General features: G+C 32.7%; 1 long non-coding RNA gene across 1 annotated transcript; it reads right to left on the reverse strand.

Moving 5' to 3' along the window:
- Window positions 1–4501: 4501 nt before the first annotated feature.
- LOC136989111 (uncharacterized) lies at window positions 4502–5101 on the reverse strand. Its single transcript, XR_010882857.1, has 2 exons — window positions 4776–5101; window positions 4502–4578 (listed from the first exon to the last, which is right to left on the reverse strand). It is a non-coding gene; the product is annotated as an uncharacterized lncRNA (long non-coding RNA).
- Between the last annotated feature and the right edge of the window lie 7596 nt (window positions 5102–12697).

The following is a 12697-nucleotide window of genomic DNA, read 5'->3' on the forward strand; positions in this document are numbered from 1 at the left end:
GTTCATAGCGATGTTTTTCTTCTTCGGAGCAAAAGAAGAATGACGAAATTCGACGTTTCGAACGGTATTTAAAGAAAAGATTCCGTTCTACGGCAATCGAATTTTTAAATTCAAATTTAAACAGGATTTAAAATTATCATATTCCTAAAATATCATTTTAGCAAAGTTTTTAAATCTCCGATCGATTAAAATTTTTGATAAAGCTTTTAAAAAATTTCAAGTTATACTCGTGTAATCGGAGCCATATTTATACCGATTTTAACATATTTTACTCGAAAGACAACTTTATTCTTATTTATTTTGATTACAAATTATGCATTTTTCGGAACGGGAAACCTAACTTTAGATCGGAAAACAAACAGTTTTCATAATTATTATAATCATATAACAATATGAATTTACATAATATTTTGAACTTCGGCTACTTAATCTTGTATTTACATAGTATTACTTTCCCTCTGTTATATACTGTACCGTACAGAGCATGAAAACTATGCCGTAGCCAGGGAACTAAGGAACCAATATGGCGACTCTGTAAGGAACATTCATGTCCTGCAGTGGCTTGCCGTGCCATTTGATTGTAAATGTCATCAAATATCACGGCACGCCACTGCTAAAAATATTTTCATTGAAAAGCACGGATGCTGTGTTTAAACTGTTTCGTAAGGATGATGGAATCATCAAATTATCAATAATTTCGACTTTTGGGTAACGAACTGATGATTGATTCCTTTACTGTATTTTTACGGTAAAGAAGAAAGCGGTTCGTCTTATTTTTAAAAAATTCTCTTCGTAAATAAAGTAGTTGTGAACTTTATTCCAACAATGCTAAATATAAATAAATTATAATTCCACAATGAAGCAATTAAACTTTGAGACATAATTTATCTATTTAAGAGATTTTTATAATTATTTTATTAATTTATTATATTATATAACTAGCAGGTAAGCCCGGCGTTGCCCGGGCAATTAATAAGAACAAACGTTAAGATTATTAGATTATTCCGTACTTCTAACCCTTCTATTATATCATATTGTAGTATTTGATCTATATAACTACAAAGGATATCTTACATAATGGTTTATCGCACTAAGTGACCAATCTAACACATTTTAAAAATTCTTTAAATTGCTCGCCGGTAACCTCGTATTATGTAATTTTCCTATTCGATTTGAAAAAAGTAGATCTATAAATTCCAACTGTTGTCTGTCTGTCTCTGTCCTTCTTTAATCTGGAAAACGGAGTTAGATAGATAAAAGTCGAGACCAGATATGGAAAACTTCATATAAAAAGGGTTATAATCAAAAATATATATTTTTGAAGTTAAGACAATGAAGAAAATATATACATTTTCAAGTCTATTTTTTATCCATTTTTCACCAACCACAGAAGTAACAGTTACCAGAGTTATGTAATCATATGCAAATGAAATTGGAAAACTCGAAATCACCATTAGAGGGCCAGACCAGTTATAAATACGTTAAGAACTTGATGGTGTGGTGAGAAGATTGTATCTTTGTTTCTAATGTGAACACGTCAGATCCTCCATAAAGAAGCTGACGTTTGATATCGTTTTTAACTTTGTGAATTTTTTCTAATTATTATTTGTCTTTTTATGAAGCTTTTCTTCGTGTTATTGTAACTGTTACTTCTGTGGTTGGTGAAAAATGGATAAAAATTAGACTTGAAAATGTATATATTTTCTTCATTGTCTTAACTTCAAAAATAGAAGATATCCAGAGTTATGTAATCATAAAAATATATATATTATATTCCCTTAATTACTGCAACAATGATATAGTGCGAAATAGACGCGCTATATAATTACTGCCACAGGTAGCATATAGCACTTGCCTGCGTGCAATGGAAAGTGTTACCCCGTGAAAAATCTATAAGTATTTAAGTTTCCGCATCTAACGACGCAGGATTTTTCCTTTCTGCATGGTACGTTCTTAATTCTAATAAGCGCCCTCCAGTAGCCGAGTGCATAAAACTACCGAACACTGGTGGTTAGTAGGGGATTCGGGCAAGGTCAACTGGCTGGCCACGTGCAGTTTTCCGGGTTTTCTTCACCTAAATAAGGTCCAGCTTCTCATAAAAGTTTAAGAGCAGGAGACCCGGATTAACTATATACGAACTTTCGGTTTCCACCGAAAATCACGTTATTTCAATTCAAATGTTTCCCCGAACAGAGTTAGATAAATAACTGACACGACTCTTACTAACAGGAAAAGTATGATGAGCAGGGGCAAGACACCACTAAAAGAATTGAGAACATCGTGACGAAAAGTTGCAGTCCGGTATTTTGGCGATGTCACAATAAATAATCGCTGGTTAGTATTAGTTTAGTTTATTTGGTTACGGCAACGCGACAAGCGAGCGATTTGCCGAGGGAAATGCATCCCAGAAAAACTTTTATGGGAAGCTGGACCTTATTTAGGTGAAGAAAACCCGGAAAACTGCACGTTGCCAGCCCGTTGACCTTGCCCGAATTCCCTACTTTTTTTTTTAAACTCTTTCCGCCCTGTGGGCACTAAGAGGGCCTCTATTAGAAGGCCCATTATGGGTTCGGCCATGCCCACAATGGGGCGACCGGGTGGTGAGGGACGGGGCCCGACATATCCGAACGGACCACCTCCCGAAAAATTCCTGTGGATTATTTGACCCGTTCCGATTCGATTCTGGGTCCCCCAGAGCGGTAGGGTGCCACCTTGACCACTCGGCCATCCAGCCGTCCGAATCCCCTACTAACCACCAGTGTTCAGTAGTTTCATGCACTCGACTATTGGAGGGCGCTTATTAGAATTAAGAAGTAACCATTCAGAAAGGAAAAAACCCGAGTCGTTAGATGCGGAAACTTAACTAACATATAGATTTTTCACAGGGTAACACTTTCCATTGCACACAGCCAAGTGCTATATGCTACCTGTTGCAGTAATTATATAGCGCGTCTATTTCGCACAATATCATTGTTGCAGTAATTACGGGAGTATAATATATATATTTTTAAAATTATATCTTTTCTCATAAGAATTATATTTAGTTTACTATCTTGTTAATTTTTTTGTCAACAGATGGCGCTAAGTGTAAATCAGCAAATCAAATGAGGATAGAAATTAATTGATTTACAAAAATCTAATAGATATTTTAGGATAGGATGTACGGCATTATCTAAGTTAGGGATGTATAAACGTAATTGCTGCGTTTCGTAGCAATTGGTCGAATGGCCTAGGAGTGTATAGCGAACAAACATCCAAACATTCTTGTTTATATATATAGATATAGATTATTAGTTAATAAAAATTGATTTAAATTTAATCATTTAAAAAAAATGAAATGCAATGAAACGTAAAAAACTGCGAAAAATCCCTTCGTATGTCTTGACTATCGCATCTCCTATATTTAATCGAGATGGTCCTATCTGGATGCGATCGGCGCTGAGACAGATCAATGTTTACAACAATCCGTTTATTTGACAAAAAAGGAGCTTACAAGATTTCCTCGATCTTGGAAGTTGTAAGTCGATAGAAATCTCTGGGTCTTTCCTTTCCAAGATATTCTCAATTGAAGGACTATCCCTGGTTCGCGAGTGAGAATTCCTTCGACGTCTGCTCTGGGACGATGCAGTCGAGTTCCGGTGATGGGAATATGTCGATCTGAGGAAGGGAGACGGAGACGAAGATAGGCACACACATACACAACAATTGGTCATACACAGAATTTTCAGGGAAGAAACCTTCGCATCCGTAAAATTCGAAGTTTTTGTTTTCTGTCCCCGATTGTCCATTCCGATTGACCGCATTTCCTCGTTCTCGTTTTCTAAGTGGTTGGTCTAGCGTTGCTAAGTGTAACGAGATCTCAACTTAAATCGCGGGAGAGTTCAAAATCGATATTTATTTCGATCCCAACTGGAGATAGTTGATTTTGCGACTTCCATTTTTCTACTGTTTATATGTTCGCGTCATGTTTCTCATGCAAAAATTATTTCTAGCTTTTTTCTTGTCTTTTCTTTCAAAAATATTTCAACGCAAATTTTAGTGAGGGTTTGAACGTGTCTATGGCCTCACATATAGATACAAATAGATAGGCTACCTGATGTACATGCACAGATAAATAAGTTTTATTGTACAAATTGTGTATTTTGAAAAGTAAATTTATTATTTCAATTATTAATTCTTTCTTTCTACAACTTATTAATGAATTATACAGAAATATAAATTGAATTTTACAAACATATTTCATTTCTAAATATCGCAATAACTACAGAAGTAAATCATCACATCTATTGTTTAATTTGAAAGATTTATAGACAAATCAAAGATACATGAGTAATAATGGTACGTAAACAATATTTTCAATACATATTTGTAATAATCCATTTTGCTTTATACGCTACCAAAACAATATTCTGGAGACATTTTTCGATCCGTTATCCAAATGTTATCCGTAATAACATTTGCATCTATGTTTCAAAAATCCGTCGCAATATCCTCCTCTAGCACGAACACTTTGACAATGTTTGTGACATGCTCCTTGATTGAATGGGCAACCGAAACCAGCCTCTACAGTCGCAATCTCTACAATGTAAATCACAGCGACAGGAATGATAAAATTAAAATTTGAAAATTTATAAATAAATAAAATATTTATTTAAAATAATCTTTTATTCTTACGAACGATATTTTTTTTACTTTTTATATTATAATTAATTTTAGATTTTATTTTGAAAAGTAAAATATCATAATTTATGGATAAACTATTTCTTGTCACGTACCCATAGTGCAAAAAACAAAAGCTAACAAGAAGAGCACAGCAACGATTTTCATGGTTTTCGTTTTTCAAAATAACAATTCAAAGAAAAATTCTGTAAAATAGTTTTTATGTTAATTATTGAATAAAATTACATTACGATAATTAAATTTAAGGCAAATTATGAAATCTGAAAGTACCAACAGAAAGAAAATTATCATTGAAATGCTAAAGGATATAGAAAAAAATAAATAAATAAATAAAATTCTTTTATTTTTGTTGTAGCATTAAATGTAAAAATTGTAATAAGATACAGTATATAAAACTTTAATATTTATATTTCACAAATAATACCAAAATAATTACGAAAAATCTTTTATAAAATTATTTATATTTCATTAGCGTAAGGGAAACTGTTGTGCTAAATTGAATAAAGCACGAAAATGCAGGTGTAATGTTATGTGAAGCTGTCCAAAATTTCGTTGTGCTATAATTTTTGTTTGAAAAGTGGGCAAATGGTGAACAAACGGATGGTACAGGTTGTTTCTAAAAAACACAATTTGGTGATGCCCTCATACCTGAGTAATTCGGATAAAGTTTATCAATGAATTTGAAAATCTCAATAAATTAATATACGGGGACTGTTCAACTGATGTCAGTAATGGCAATGGAACTGTGTGTTATATAGTAGCAATTTATGTTTCTTTCTTTAGGTACACTTCCATTATTTTAGCATCGATGCTATGCTTACAGAATACAAATCTTTGGATGATTTGGACCTATTGCAAGACGAACTCTCTGACTTCAAAGTTCCGGAAGGATCTCCTGTCTCCCAAGGCTTCCTTCAAAAAGACAAACAGCTAATTATCTTACAGTGAGAGATCCGGATTGCAGACCAGGTGATCCGTAATTTTCCAACCAAGTTCTTTGATCCTCTCCAATGTGCTCAAGATCCTGCTTCGACTCCAGCCAAGAATTTCTATTCTGTAGGAATAGAATCGTTGCCAAAGTGAAGAAATGTCGGCGTGTGGAAGTGATACATATAGAAAAAACAAGCAAGGACAATGTAGACATACAGTTCCATCGCAAATCTTGGACAGAAGTTTAACCATCCTCGTATAAAAATATATTAGGTATTTTCTAGGAAAACGAAACTAAACTCCGCGGCATAGGCTTTTTGTCCGTTTCGAGCGTTTAACGTGCATGGCATAACGTGCATGGCATAACGTGCATCTGATCAGTCATCCATCACATTAGCTTACATATTTGCAAAAAAAAGCATGTTTAGTGATCATGCGGTTGATTTAATAGACTACTTAAAGTACTGTACATATCTTCCAGACAGCTGGAAGATAGGTAGTAGTCCGAATGCAACCAAATTTTTTATGCCAATGTTACAGGACATGCAGAAGAGATTTCTTCGGAGGAAAGAGAATTTAGTTTTAAAACTCGCTACTTAAAACTTCGATCACAGACAAAGAACACTTTCTGATTTAAGCAGAGTTCCGTATATGTTCTACTCAAATAAATCTGAAAGTTTACAAGTGGACTAGACTTGTAAATTGTTTCAAATTTCAAAATTTATTTTTAATAATGGTTACGTTTTTAAAAAATGCACTAATATTTGTACAAACAGTAATTAATAATATTAATATTTACATAAAATGAAACATACCTGAAGCAAGATGAAAGGTATTTAATTGATGGAAAATGTGAGAAGTATTTTATATACAATATGAATCACATGACAAGTTGCTGTTGCATAATAAAATTTCTCAAAAGACAGGTGTGCTTCTCCTGAACGATGAACTATTGTGAAAGAGTAAACAATATTTTATCTTCGATTTAAACTAATTTTGAAATATGACATAAAATAACTTTTAAGAATCGAGATTAAAAATATAAAATAAAAAAATAAATTATAATCATCAAAATGTAAGTAATTTATAACTTTTCTGATATTTTGATGATTTAACTACTTGACAGTTTTATGAAATGTATTTAAATGAATGTGAATAAACAAATTTCATAAACTATTTTTTGTATCTTGAAGATTCGATTCAAGTGAAGCAAAGCATTAACCTATTTAACATGTCATACAAAATATCAAAATCTTTGTAAATTTGACATTTCAATTTAGTTTTACTTTCCCGGTTGTTAGGTATAAGAAAAGGGAAAGTGTGGCGATCGGTCAAAAAATGACCACCCCTCTCAAGATTTTTACATTTTTGGACTGAGGGACCTTGAAACGTCAAGAAACGCAAAAAACTTTGTATTTTCTTCTGTATGTGGCACGATTTTGTTCACCCACTTTGAAGTTTAACTTCTTTTGTCGAGTTTAATTTCTGAAATTTTACATGAAGATTTGTGTATTAAAGGCATTGATGATTTTAAATTTTGGGGATTAAAAGGAATGAGGAGATAGAGGGGGGCGTCATATCTCGAGTGGGATCGGACTTAATGAAGATTTTACTCGTTATTAGCATTTACAATTTTTTTAAATATAAAATTCCTCTCTACTCTCAAAATTAATATTTTGCCATTTTAAATAATTAATAATATAATTTTTTTTTAAATTGTAGTATTACCGTATTAAATAGGTATCCTAGAGTTCCTAATTAACTAACCCTTTGAATACGGTAGTATTACGATAAATATAATATTTACTTAGCCGCCCATAGTAGCGATTATAGTTCTTTTATGAGTTTTCTTTAAGAGAATTTCATAACATATGGTGACTGCATAATTTTAAATGTTTTGCCAGGAAAGTTATTCACTCGTTGCGGGATTTTCTTCTATTAGAAATTTTAAGTGTTTTCTAATGACTCTTCTAAGTTTTGTGTTATTTTATTACTTCGTGAAGCACGTCCAAAAAACTTCTGAACAAATAATTTAAGAATTTTCGTATTAATTTTAATGGCATAATTGAAATTAAATTTATAATGAGACCAAATATTAATTTATTATTAAAATATTGTATGAAATCCATTATGTAGAAGGTTAATGATAAAGTTTTGTGGATTTTAAAATTCTCTGAATTATTGGACTTTTATTACACGTTCAAATTCGACGATTATTTATCAATATTCTTAAAAGTGTTTGAAGGTAATAAACAGCAAGAGTTAGAATTATCATAGTTTTCAATATCTTTAACAACTGAAAAAATTAAAAATTCGTCTGAAGTTCCGATTGCACGAAACTGTAATTTATTTTAAGTATATCGATTAAAATTGCCCACCAGTGGACGAACAGTTGGTCGTGGGTTCGCGCCTAACCGACGGACTGTCCACGTGAAGTTTTTCGGGTTTTTCACGTATTTAACATCTAAATAGAAATCAATTTCCCATAGAGAGTCTTCTGAAGAAGATACCTCTTTCACAGGACTTCCTCCAAGAAGACTCTTTAACAGGTTTCCAGGAGGACACCCTCAAAACGATAATTTATTTTCTTAAACTTTATTTGAAGTCATGATAATTTTAAAAAAAAGCTTTAAGAATATGTTAAGTATGACTGATGCAAACGAAATTTTTTAATTAATAAACATAATAAAACACGCGTACAGTTAATTTCTAAATAAATTAAAATGAAGAATAAATGCTTAAGAAATAGCAGAAGATCATACACGAATTACAGATATATCTAGAATTTGTCTGTGATCTTCTTGTACATGAAAAATTATCATCCAATATAGTAAATGAAAAAATGTAACATGCCTGACGCTACTCAACACAAATTTCAGAAAATTGATTTTAATTTAGAAGTAAAATGAACGATTTATTTCAATCATTTTTGACGTTAAGTTTAAATAATTTGAAACCAGAAAAGAGGGAAGGCAACAGGAGCTTAAGCCCTCCCCATTGACACACACACACACACAAAAAAAATTGATTATCTTGTTATAAGTAAATAAATGAGGAAATTGTGTTATAAGACTTTTACTAAAACAACAATGCTTTTTTTTACAGATCGATAAACAAAATTTTTAAAAAATGTCAGAGTAAGTATAAAATTATAGCACTGAATAAATTTATTAAATTAATTAAATGTAAAATTAATACAAGGATGTAGCCTATAATTCTGTCTATTTCTTATCTTATTCTAACTAAAGTAAAAGTAAATAAGTTAAGTAAAACTTATCACTATGAGGAAAAAACATATATCAAAATTTATCTGATTTTATATAATATCATTCTACCGGAAATGTAACTCTTTCCCTTGCTTTTATGTTCAGCATAGATAAGAAATTTAAAGGAAATGTAATTTATGTTGCATAATACGCAAAATAATTTTAAAGTTAATTTATTAAAATTCATTTTAATTTAAATAAATTACTTTATTTAACTGTAATCACTTTTGACAGAACTCCCTTCTGTATATTAGTAATTATTTTGCATATTAACGTTATATGATGCAAATTATATTAGGGCAGTTCAACTTCTGCCAGAAATTTCAGTAAAGCAATGGAACTGCGTGTTACATAGTCCCTGTTTATGTTTCTTTCTCTAGGTACAGTACCTTCTCCATACATTTCTTCATCGTTTTGATAACAATGTTAACTATGTCTTCAGAACAGATGTCTTTGGTAATGTCGGTGTCACTATATACAGAACGCTGATATCAGCGTTATGGATAAATCTCCTGTTTCCAAGGCTTCCATCAAATCAGGTATCAAATAGACAAACAGGTGATAATCGCACGGTGACAGATCCGGACTGCAGGTCAGGTGTTCCGGTATTTCCCAAGTCCGTTGATCGTTTCACTGTGCGCAGGACCTTGCTTCGGCACCAGCCAAAAATTTCTATTCTGCAAGACCGATGGGAGAAGTGTCAAGGTGTGAGGGAGTATCTTGAGAAACATAAATAGAGACTATGTAACACTTGTAGTTCCATCGCCATTACTGATATAGGGCCTATTGTACAGAAGTTGAACCGCTCTCGTAATATTATTATATTATTATTTTTGTCCTATGAGACATCGACTGTAGTTCAGTTAATAAATAAATAAATTATTATACTAGGACATCACGCGACTTTGTCGTATCGCGATAGAATTGAGGCGGAGCCGAAAAGAAGCGACCCTTGCATTTGTCAGGTATAGAAGGAGATAACCCTTCTGTATAACGAAAACGAAGTGATGGATCTCTATTTTTTTATAACATTTTTGGATTCCTCATCAAAATTAATGGAAAATGGTAAAGTTTGATCAAAATCGATCAATCAAATAGAGATCGAACGCAATATTGTAAGCCACATAGAAAGGCTTCGCTAATGCTCTGCCTCAATTATTGTTGCATGGTATTATATTTTATGATGTCGAATTTATGTAATTATGAATGTAATTTCAACATCACGGGTTGTGCAGGTTGTTTATCACTGTTCTACGTCTTAATTTTGATTAGTTTTCTCTCAAAAAATCGTTCCTCGAATACGCTAGTGTTGAACTGATTATGTCATAATAAGCTAATGGTTAATCACATTGAAGACAAGTCTGCCCAAGAGGGACCACCATTTATTTTGCGCTCCAGACTAAAAACATACACATATGGCGACAGGCCTTCCTTTTTAGGCTTCATGTCGCCAAAGGTAAAAAAGTCCTTTAAAAAACACAAACATCCAGTTAAAACTAGGAGTCGGTGACACACAGACGTCTTACTCTTTAACCATCCAGCCAGTAGGTGTTTCTGCTTTTTTATCTGCTGGAATAAGCGCTGGAAAATGCAAATTTTAAAGCTGCACCCTGGCGTCGGTATTTTAAAATTTCTTTTTGTCGATTTTTCCGACCGATGGCGAGATTATTATTAATCAAATTGAAGACAAGTCTGCCCAAGAGGGACCACCATTTATTTTGCGCTCCAGACTAAAAACATACACATATGGCGACAGGCCTTCCTTTTTAGGCTTCATGTCGCAGCAGATAAAAAAGCAGAAACACCTACTGGCTGGATGGTTAAAGAGTAAGACGTCTGTGTGTCACCGACTCCTAGTTTTAACTGGATGTTTGTGTTTTTTAAAGGACTTTTTTACCTTTGGCGACATGAAGCCTAAAAAGGAAGGCCTGTCGCCATATGTGTATGTTTTTAGTCTGGAGCGCAAAATAAATGGTGGTCCCTCTTGGGCAGACTTGTCTTCAATTTGATTAATAATAATCTCGCCATCGGTCGGAAAAATCGACAAAAAGCTAATGGTTAATTGCAATTGAGCTTTGGAACGTACCCGGGTATAAAGATTTTTTCCTGCATTTTTGGGTGACGTATTTTACATCTTCCTTTCTTTCTTTCCACGTATTCTTTCGTTTTTCTTACAGAAAAACTTATTTGTTGTTTGCAATCAAAAGGATTTATTCGAGTAGAAGTAAAATTTCTGCAAGAAAGTTCACGATAATCAGTGAATCGGCGAATGAATGACTAAATTAGTGAGCCAGTGACAATATAGCTTCATATATATGGATAAGATAAATTTAAATCAAAAATATTTCGAATAAATACTTACACTATACTACAATATTACTATACTGTATGTAATACTATAATAGTACAAGATATATTATGCAATGTAAGCTGCAAAAATTTTTATTCTACGTGATTAGTTATGGACTAAAATATATTTAACTATAAGGAACATTTTAATTTTTGTTGCCAAGATCACAAGTATCAAATATTTCATTCGTAACTGTGAAAAATTTCTATTAAAATAAAAAAAAAAATATATGCTATAAAATGTATTCACAAAATTGGAGAAAACAATACATTTTTACGGCTGTGCCGTCATCCTGGAATTTTTAAACGTTTTCACATATCGAGGAGGATGAATAGCATTAAATGAAAGGTCGACTATGCTGTAAAAACTGTTGTGTTCCAGAGGTGTGGAAAAGGACAAAATATGAGGTCATTTATTGCTTCTCTCAGTTTTGTGAATATATTTTCATTGTTGTCCTGGCCGTTTATTTATTTATTTATTTAAAAATCTAATTTTGAATATCATTCGTACAATGCAGGCCCAGTATGATTTGACATAGTAAAGACACAGGGCTAATTTAAGTCTTAATTATTTACATCTCAAATTTGATTCGTATTCGTTGAAATAAAACAATACGATAGAAAATTGGTTTGCTCATTGATTGTGACTATGAGGTAGCAAATATAGCCAATGATGCTCTGGTACTTCGCATTAATTAATATCAACAAATCGACAGTGGAGGAAAAACAGAAGTACAGTACATTTTAAACCAAATTCCATACATTCTTTCACGTAGAAGAATTTTAAAAAGTTTTAATTTCTTTAGCGATTTTTTTGTTTTTGTAACCACTAAAAATAATAAGAATAGATTATATATTATTATTTCGTACCCGATATCCGTGAAAATTTTTGTATTTAATTTTAAAACTCGAAAATTAAAAAGTATCTAAAAGTTAGATATATTTTTACTTTAGCTTATAAATAATAAAATTAACGCGAGGTAAGCGAAAATTATCTTTTATATAAAAAATACTTTTGACATTCCATATAAATTACTGTTTAAAACAGTCTTTTTCGACGTTTTCTCATCGAAGACCGGTGAAATTACTGATAAATTTACGTGGACCAAGTAATTATAAGCGACTATGAATTATGCTTATTTATTAATCCATTTACTGTACGAACTTTTTTGCGTACAGTAACTCTAGATTACTATTTAAATGTCGCCTGTAATCAACTGCATAGCTTCAGTATAAATATTTTTATGCGGACCGGCAGTTTTTTTTTTTTTTTTTTTTTTTTGTAACTCTTTCTGCCCAGTGGGCACTAAGAGGGCCTTTATAGCAAGCCCATTATGGGTTCGGCCAGGCCCACAATGGGGCGGCCGGGTGGTGAGGGACGGGGACCGACATATCCGGACGAACCACCCCCCGAAAAATTCCTGGGATTTCTCGACCCGTCCGGACTCGATCCCGGGTCCCCCAGGGCGGCA

The sequence above is a fragment of the Centruroides vittatus genome, unplaced genomic scaffold, assembly GCF_030686945.1.
Source record: "Centruroides vittatus isolate TY-2023 unplaced genomic scaffold, ASM3068694v2 scaffold_435, whole genome shotgun sequence".
NCBI lineage: Eukaryota > Metazoa > Arthropoda > Arachnida > Scorpiones > Buthidae > Centruroides > Centruroides vittatus.